Source organism: Carlito syrichta, unplaced genomic scaffold, assembly GCF_000164805.1.
Source record: "Carlito syrichta isolate Samal-C Ts95f unplaced genomic scaffold, Tarsius_syrichta-2.0.1 Scaffold79415, whole genome shotgun sequence".
NCBI lineage: Eukaryota > Metazoa > Chordata > Mammalia > Primates > Tarsiidae > Carlito > Carlito syrichta.
The window spans coordinates 21,242-31,696 of record NW_007023511.1 but is presented as its reverse complement, the minus strand read 5'-3'; positions in this window follow the sequence as shown (position 1 = coordinate 31,696).

Below are 10,455 nucleotides of genomic sequence, written 5' to 3'. Positions count from 1 at the left end.
CATTAGGCTGTTTATTTGAAATCTTTCTTCTGTTGATAAAAGTCTTTACTGCTAGAAATTTCCCTCTTAGAACTGATTTTGCTTCACCCCTAAAGTTTTGATATGCTGTTTGTCCATTTTCATTTGTCTCAAGATATTTTTAAATTTCCCTTTTGATTTCTTCTTTGACTCACTGGTTGGTCAGGAGCATGCTATTTCATTTCCATACATCTTTAAATATCTAAGATGTTTCCTGTCCCTGGTTATTAGGGGTTTTTTTGTTTGTTTGTTTTTTGGTTTTTTTGTTTTGTTTTTTGAATTGGGGTATCACTTTGTTGTGCAGTTTGGAGTATAGTGGCACAATCATGGCTTACTGTGGCCTTAGCCTCCTGAGTGTAGACAATCCTTCCACTTCAGTCTCCCCAATAGCTGGGAATACAGGTGTGTGCCACTGTGTCCAGCTAAATTAAAAATTTTTTTTTGTACAGATGGTCTCACTATGTTGTCCAGGCTGGTGTCAAACTCCTGGCCTCAAGCAGTCCTCCCGCCTTGGCTTCCCAAAGTGCTGGGATTACAGGCATGAGCCACCATGTTTGGCCCTAATTTCTAGTTTCATTACCACTATTCAAAAAAAGATACTTATTATTATTTCAATCTTCTACATTTGTTAGAATTGTTTTGTGGCCAAACATATGATCTATACCAAAAAATGCTCCAATGTTACCATTGTATGGGATGGTCAAAATATATATGTTATTTCCATCTGCTTGAAAGTGTAGTTCAAGTCCAATGTTTCCTTATTTACTTTCTCTGTTCCTTGTTGAAAGTCAGGTATTGAGGTCTCCTAGTAGTATTGTGTTGTAGTCTGTCTCTTCCTTCATATACTTCAATATTTGCTTTATATACTTAGGTGCTTCAATGTTGGCTACATATAGATTTAAAATTGTTGGAACCTTTTGATGAATTTGCCACTTTACCATTATAGAATGTCCTTCTTTGTCTCTTTACAGTTTCTGACTTAAAGTCTACTTTGTGTAGTGTAACAATGGGGTTATGTCCTGGTAGCTCCATCAGAAGTTGAAAATGCCATAAATCAAAAGTACATTTTTTACTTAAGATAATTTCAACTCACAACAGGTATCAGGGTGTAGCACCATCATAAATCAAGAAGTGTACTGAATGTGCATCACTTTTGCACCATCTTAATGTCAAATAATCATAAATCACGTCATCGTAAGTAAGAGACTGTCTGTATAGCCACCTCGCTCTCTTTTGATTTTTATTTGCATAGAATATATTTCTCCATTCCTTCACTTTCAGTCTATGTGTGTCCAAAGTGAGGTGAGTCTCTTATAGGCAGCATACAGTTGGTTTTTATTTTTTAATCTATGTAGTTACATATGTCTTTTTATTATAAAACTTGACCAGTTTACATTCAAAGTAATCATTGATAGGTAAGGAGTTACTACTATCATTTATAAGTTGTATTTTGGTTGTTTTGTAGACTCTTGGTTTCTGTCTTCCTCTGCTGCTGTCTTCCTTTGTGATTTGTAGTTCTCTGTAGTGGTATGCTTGGATCCTTTCTAATTATGTTTTGAGCACCTACTATAGATTTTACTTTGTGGTTACCATGACGCTTATAGCATCTTATAGCTATAGCAGCCTACTTTAAGCTAATAACTACTTAACTCTGATCGCATATAATACCTCTACACTTTGACTCATCCCAGCCAAAACATACAGACATTTGATACAGGAGAATTAGGTCCCAGTGACTTCAATAGTAGAATTTATCAATTCAAGAATGTGAACTAACTATACATGAAATGTTCAAAAAAATACAGGATGAAACAAAATAATTAAGGTAAGAATAAAAGACTATCAAATATCATCCGAAGCTTAAAGAAAAAAGAATTTAAAAGTTTTTTAAAGTGAAAAATATAACATTCTAAATTTAAAACTCAAATACTTACTTCACATACTAAAGAGATAAATAGTAAAATTGAGAATAAAGATGAAGATAGTAACAAACCTGTGGCAAAGAAAGAAAACACAAAAGATACATGAAAAAAATATTGAAGAAGGTCTAAAACATGTTTAACTAGAGTTCCAGAAAAAAAAAAGAGTGGAGACATAATACTAAATGGGATGTTAAGGCAGGCACAGTGGCTCACGCCTGTCATCCCAGCACTTTGGGAGGTGGCAGCTAGAGGATTGCCTGAGCCCAGGGGTTTGAGACCAGCCTGAGCAACATGGCAAGACCTCATCTCTACAATAAATCATAAAATAAGCCAAGCATGGTGGCGCATACCTATAGTTCCTACTACTTGGAAGACTGAGGTGGAAGGATTGCCTGTTTGAGCCTAGCAGATCAAGGCTGTGGAGGCCATGAGCATGCCACTGCCCTCCAGCCTGGGCGACAGAGTGAGACAATGACTCAAAAAAAAAAAAAAAAAAAAGAGAAAAGAAAAAACAGATGATATATGAGAATTGAAGAAAACAGAAGAAAAGCGAAAAGCAAAATCACAGAGACAGGAAAATACAATGAATACCAAGCAGGGCAAAAGTAAGGAGATCCAGAATCTGATATTATAACATTATAATGAAACTGTAAAAAATAAACACACACACACATATCTGAAAAGTAGCCAAAGAAAAACGAATCAACGTGCAAAGGAACTGATATCTCAGTGACTACAGGTGGACCAACCATAGCAACAGAAGCTGAATACAGCAGAAGAAACAGTATAACCAAGGCATCAGTCACCTCTGTGCATATAGCTCCTATATAGCACCAAGCATGCCTCCAAGTGCTCAGAGAATGTCAGTCAAATAAATCAACTCTGTGTCCCATCTCTACCTCAATTGCATAATTAAATTAGGCACTGGGTAGAGACTTACATTAATGAGATCTGAGGAGGGGGAGGACGCCTCAGTAAATCCACAAAAGTGAAAAACATCGCTAATGAGAAACAGGAGTCCCTACCCCCCCACCCGTCTTCAGTCCAAAAGAATGCAGTGAGCACAGGATGAGTACAGATTCACATCAGCATGCAAATACCTCAGCCCATGCAGTGTAGTCGGATGACGGTTCTGCATGTCCGTGCCAGGCCATGCGCCACACTTAGTGCAGAAGGCCTCACTTACCTCCAGTTTCAGTTTACTCTGGGGTTTCATATTCTGCTGACTACAGACAAAACTCTCCTCCCCAACAATGGCTGCATATCTCAGTCATCCCTGTAGAGTTCCACGGAAGGCCGAATGGAAATATAGAAACTCAGAAGCCCGCTGAACAGATAGAAACACTTCAGGTTGTCTTTAGCATTAATAATGTATCTACTTAAGTAAAAAAGCAAATATTAGTACAGAAATAAATTTTATTCCTTAAAACAAGGCCATGTAACTTGATATATTTTAGCTTGGTTTGAATTTTGGAATTTTCTGTTTTTTAGAGACTAGGAAATTGGATGTTCAAATTCACTTGAGACAAAATTATAATGTTTTCCAAATTATTCAGATACAACCCCCCCAAATCCTACTAAATTTAATTGTATTTGGACATGGAGTGAGACTAAAACATTATTTTAATCTGCAAGTAATTCAATGAATTTACATGCTAACTACGTACTTCCTGTAACAAGTGCCCCTTAGCATTCATTACAGACTGAAACTAACTCCTGAGTTAATTTTTAAAATTGCTGTGAATCAGATTTCTATGTTATTAGTTTGCTTATTTATATCTTGTCTTTTTTTCAGAAAAGATTTAAAGTAAGAATGACCAGTGACTGATTTAGAACCCTCTGGTCTCTTTAAATTGCTTCTGTGATCCTCAACCAGACCGCATGGCTAGGCCCATGATGGTTCCCGCGCTAGGGAAGCACACTGGCAGACAAGACGACTGCCAGGGTCAGTGTATCACAGAAACTCTCTCATCTGTAAGGTGGGAATACAGCACAGGAGGATTCCCCATACCCTGGTCCCATCTTACAGTCCCATAGCCGGCGGGGAATGGAGCTACCTCCCAGTCCCTGACTTTCATTTTATTCATGAAGCCTGCGGAGCCAGGCTGAGTGTTGAGCCATAAGGTGTCTTGCTTCCATTTGGCCTTCACATCTCTCTATCTCTAGCTGCCCACTCTCAATTGCTTGTCTGTCTCCCCAAATGACGTTTTCCAGTATTTTACATTCAACAGTGAAAGGCTCATTCAACCAAGAAGGAGCACTGGATGCTGAAGATAATAAAGGAATGCACCATGGTAAAAATGTGTCACTGAATACTTGGATTTAAATGAAATAACAGTCATACTAGAAACTTGTCTACCTACAAATACTTTATTTCAAACGTCTACAACTTAACACACATGGAGAATATATTTTGCCAAGTCTAAAAATAGCAGATAGAGTTTTAAAGTAGTAATACAGATAAACCCAAAGGAAGTTTATTTTGGTGAACTGGTAGAACATAATACACAGTTGAGACACACTGAGACTCTCCTTAAACCTCTCCGAGCCAGCTGGGAGTGAGTTGGGAGGAAATGGGACCGTAGCTTTGGCCAGCAGGCCACCGAGCTGACGCAGAGTGGCTCTCACTCCCGCCACACCCTAGGTTGCTTCTGCTTGGGGAAGGGCCCTGAATGGAGAGGAAGGATGATGACCATGTTGAGCACTGGCATCTGTGGGGCACAGCCTTCCCAAGAGACCCCATCTCTACCACAGGACCTGACCGGTGGGTGAGGGGCAAGGCCTTCTCAACCCCGTCCTGACTGCTCTGGGAGGTGGGTCAGACAGGAATGATTCTTGGATACGTGGACTTAATGAAACCAACTGGATTCTTTCATGCCTATTTCTCGTTCCCCTTCTAAGAACTGTTCCTCCCTCCTTTACCTGTCTTCATCTGTTGGTTCTGACACTGGTTCTTTAACACATGGTGTTCAGGCACCAAGGTCACATGGGGGATACACTAGTGAGAAAACATGGTTGACCCTGTATCAGCTCAGAGTCTGTGGGGGACGGAGACACAGAGACAGACAGTCTCAGAGCAGAGTTAACCTAAAGACAGCACACAGCACTAGTGGTGCTGCCATGATACATGTGTGGGCACCCAGTCCGGAGGAGGGCAGCTGGTAAAGAAGGCTTCCTGGAGGAGGGACGACTGCAAGACCCAGCAGAGGGATAGCCAGAGTGAGCTCAGAGGGGAAGAGGGGATGGATACTTTTTTAAAAATTCAAAGGAAATTGAGAAAGAAATTTTTTTAATCTTAAGAAATGAAAACTAAGATTTAACAGGATTATAATAAGAACATGCCTGAGATTTGGAGCACTTGTGAAGTCTTTTGTTGTCTTCACATTTTGGCCACTAGGAAGAAGGAAACCCCTCGACAGGTACAACACCATTCAGCACAGCATCAGACCAGCTCCCACTTCCACATCTGAGAGTGGCCCAAGGTATAGCGGGCAGCCTGTCCTTGGCTTCAAACCTACACAATGGTGACACACAAAACAGTTCATCCAAGTAAGGGTGGACACACAGTTCTACCAGCATTACCTAATGTAACAAACACCCTCAAGAGACTATAAAACTAACTCAGGAAAGTCACCAGCTCCGAAGAAACAGCCCATTGAAATATGTAACTTATGTCTCGGACATTCGGCACTGTAACTAATAGTAAGGGTTGTTTTCTTAGAGGCTGTTTCTTGTGCCCAGATATTCCATTTTCCTTACTTCTTTTAGTAACTTAACCATCCCTTTAGCTTGGCACAAGCCCACCCAGGAAGAAAGACTACATTTTCCACTGGCCTTGCAGCTAGATGCGGTCGTGTGACTAAGGTCTGGCCAATGGGACAGTGAGAGGTGTTGCGGCTATGTACAGTTTCTGGGTCACGATCTTAAAGGGAACACACTGCACCTACTGTTCCCTCTGTGTCCCTATTTGTGATCTCTGAGTAAGGACGTGCTTGCCAGAGCTAAAGCAGCTACTTGGGGGCATACATGGAAGCAGTACGAATGGCAGAATAGTCACAGGAGCCCGCACGGAGAGGTTGTGACTACAACTCTCGACCACTGATGGAGGTCGCTACATAAGAAGGAAAGCCATTGCCATCTTGCCTGTGTCTGCTGTTTGTGGGGTCCATTTCTTACAGTCACCTAGGAATTACCCTAATGAACAGAACTGCCGCCTGCCCTGAGTGTCAGGGGCCTCTCCAGGTGGCTGGTGAGCTACTTACTGCTCAGGCGGCCACTGGCAGCAGGGAGCTGACCCAACAGCGTCTCACCTGGTCAACGGTTTACGTCATGTCAAGTGACAATGGTGCTAGGCACAAGAACTGCCCTTGTCTGGCACTGTGAGTCCTGTGGGAACTTGGGAACATTTCAATTGCAACAATGCACCCTAGCTGCCCATGAAACAACCTCTGTAGCGGCTGCGAAAGATTAACTTCCTGGTGAGCAAGCATTCTCTTTGTGGCTGCGATGAGTCTGACTCATCGTTTTTGCTAGGGGGGGGAAAGCATTTAGAACACACCAAATGAAATATAAAAATGCCCCTCCCCACTCCTCCTAAACCCCCTCCCCCCAGGAACTGGTGGACCTTACCAACATACTAACATTGACTGACTCTCACGTTACAGACTGGTAAGAGAGAAAAATATTTCTCACTCTCTTCTGGCCGCAGGGGCTGCCTCAGCAGAACACACACTCCAAAGGGAAACAGCAACAGCAGTGGGATTCTCCTGAAGTGATCATCCTTTGTGATACCACATTTAAGATAGCAACCTACATAGCAGCCATGCCATAAGCTGCCATATCTTATTCCCTTAATTAGCTAGGGCTATTTTGACCTAGAATTATATTTTGCACCAGCCTGGCATCCTGGAAAATTCTTTTTCATGTAAAAATCTCTATCATGGTCTACAGCTAGTGAGCAGGAAATGGACATTTCAGATCCAGTAGAGAAGTAATGTCCAAATGCCTTAAATTATAATCATTGTACTTTACTTGTGTCATTGCAAGAAGCACACCATTCTGCAAAGTGCTTTCACTAATTAAAATAGGTTTTTGAGATGTAAACATTTTAGCTGACCTTGAAGAGAAGAACAGTTTCCCAGGAAGACTCCGGGACGGTGCTAGGCTCTATAGACAGGAGGAAGATGACATTATCCCCAGCCTCAATGAGTTCTAAGTTGAATGGGGCAAGGACTGACAGAGAGACAGGCCTGGAAAGCAACCATCATGCGTGTGGGTTTTCCCTAACAAGGACTACATAGAAACATGGTGGGGAGAGGCGGGGGGAGTGAAGTGGGTGGGGAAGATCAATTTCGTCCAGGGAGAAGACTGGAAATCTTTACAGAGGAAGTGACATGGAAAACATGAAGGTCGAGTCTTGCCACATGGCATCTTCAAGAACAAAGGACTAGTTCTGGGAAGCCAGGTGAGGTCCTCAGTGTGAATGACACTGCCCTGCTAGGGGACATCTGGAAGTGGGGTTGATATGATAATTGGGAGAACTACAGAATTTACTGTGGGAAGTGATTCGTGGGCTCAGGGCACTGGCACCCTGCGGTTCCCAGGACAGCCCTACACAGTCAAGAACCGTGAGCCCCCATGTCAACTGAGTCTTTATGGGAGCATGAACTAGACGACGGTATGTGGCGTAAAGCCCACAAAGATAGCACCTCTTCAAAATGACCTTTGTGAATGAAATCATGTCTTTGGCAGCAACTTGGATGGAACTGGAGATCACCCTAAGTGAACTAACTCAGGAACAGAAAACCAAACACTGCACATTCTCGTGTATAAGTGAGAGCTAAACTAAGCGTCTGCAAAGACAGACAGATGATACCATGGACACTAGAGACCCAGGAGAGGGGGGATGGAGGATGAAAAGTCACCCATGGGGTCCAATGTGCACAGGTGGAGGGGTCCACGTAAAGCCCAGTTCCTTGTAACTATACAATGCAATCATGTAACCCCAAAACATGTGTGCCCCCCCAAAGCTACTGAAATAAAGAAACACCCTTCCTAACTTTCCTTCCCCTCTTTCCCAACGCTTACTTCCAGAACGCATCACATGAGTTCTCACTCTCCACCTGAGGGGCACAATTCAAATCACAGCCATCTGGGGTCTGGGTGCTGCCATGTCACTCTCCCAGCAGAAGCAGCGAGCATCTAGAGGAAGGCATGCCCCCTCGTGTTCCCACAGACACCCAGGGACAAGTTGGAATCTGGGTGTTCCTCCTAACCCAGACTGTATGAGGAAGGCGGTTCCAGGAGGACGGAAGGGACAGTCCTGGCGGATGTGGGTAGAAAGAGGCGGAGAACGAGGGAGGCGGTCGGACTCCTGCCTCACCCCTCCAGTGCAACCCACACGTTCAGATTGGCAGGGCCCTTCCACATGAGCATGCTCTTCCAAGCCCTGGGGCTGGCCCCGGCCTCAAGGCTCGCTGGAGAGGGCTTGGCCGCCTCACCTGCCTGTCAGGGCCAGGCCTGCTAGGGTTCAACTGGTGCACAATGCTGCCCTCCGAATTTGATGCGGCTCCAGGCACCCTGCCAGCCTGACTGCTCTCCCTGGCAGGGTCCTGCCCCCAACCAGGAGGCTCCTATGAGCATCTGAGTCAGCCCAGGGCAGCGGCATCAGTCAGGGTCTTAAAAACCCTACTCACATCTAAATTAAATGAGAAGTATCTAATGCACATCTTAAGCTACTGTTACAGTTACAAGGAATAATGGAAAGCCCACCCATACAGGGATATATCACTGTTTTGAAGATATTTAAACTTAACTGTGATTGCAATCTATAACTAAGGCTGTCAGAGGCTTTTAAACCTCTTTGTAGGTTAATTTGTAACCACCGAACAACTTTCAAAATAAAAGGATAACACATGTGAGTGAATTAAACTGGCTCCAAGTTCATTAAGTTTATTTTTGCTCTGATACCACAGACACTGGACTAGAATTAGCTTGCCTTCTTTCAGATGCAACATGGACACCTTTGTGAGTCAAGGCAGAAGCCCATGAAATGTACAGACCAGCAGTTACTGGCACAAACAATCGAGAGGGTTACTCTGACATGTAAATTCTACCTATGAGCAGGCGTTCTGCAAGATTTCATTCAAGCCTGATCTTGGAGACAACACTGAACTCTGGCTGAGCCCTGGACCGCACCATGGGTGTCCCCACACCTGCCTGCGCCAACCCTTGATTAGCACAGCAATCCTGCGGTAGGCTGTTGGGATGACCCCCACCTGGGCTCAAGCTCCCCCTTCCTCCACGGTCCAAGTTGACTCTTACTCCTCACCAGGCCTCCTTCTTGCGCCCCCCAACTGTGTCCTCCTCCCTGCCCACCACGCCATGTGCCTCTTTCTAGGACTCGCCATAGTCACCCTCGCATTCTCTGTGCGTGCCTCTCTGGCCATCACATCTCCGGTTTCTGGGGAGGCTGCCACTGTCCTGCCCATTTTGTTTCCTCACAGTGCCTAGCAGAGATTCTTGCACAAAGAACAGGCCCAGAAAGGGTTTGTTGAACTTATGCTAGCATTAGTATGGGAGAAAAGTAAGAAAGGAATTTAGCCACAGCTTCAAAAACATCCACAAATAAAAAGCAACAAGCAATTATTCTCTGTGTCTGCAGACAAGAGAATAAAAAGGATCCCAGAGATTACAGAATAAACACGTAAATATTAAACCATAATTACACTGTAAGAAAATGCAGGTGAATGTTTACATAATCTTAAGGGGAGGCCTAAACATGACACCAAAAGCAAAATTCAGCAAGAGAGGAGTCAGACAGATGTTAGGAGAGCCGGCTCTGAGCAGGGCTGCAGGCCTCAACCCCTATTTGCCATCTGTGGGATCAGTTTCTTCACCTGTAAATGGGGATGATCCCTACACCTGGCTCACACGATCATGGGCAGGTGAAGGAAAGTTCATAATACAACACCTGTCACAGGGCCTTCCACAAATGTGTAAAAACAAAGCAAAGATTGATGGATTTGACTGTAAAAAAAAATGTATGCTCTAAAAAATAGCAGTCAATCAATCAATAGATATAAAATGGTAAACAGGAGAAAAAAAGGTTGATGTCCTAAATACATGAACAGCTTCTACAAATTAGCAAGATGATAAAAACCCCAACAGAAAACAGTAGAAGCAGGTGGCTCATGTCTGACATCCCAGCAATTTGGGAGGCTAAGATGGGAGAATCGCTTGAGCTCAGGAGTTCAAAACCAGCCTGAGCAATGTAGACAGATACTGTCTCCACAAAAAAATAAAATTAAGTTAAGGGATTTAAAAAGTAAATAAAATATAGGAAAGTAGAATTTAGCATTTCAGATATATATTAATATATACAAATGAAATAATCAATAAGGAAAAAATTCACTTTATTTAGGTAATTAGAAGGTGTTGGTTAAAAATTTTTTGCTAGCTGGGCTTGGTGACTCAGCCTGTAATCCCGCACCTTTGGGAGGCTGAGGTGAGTGGA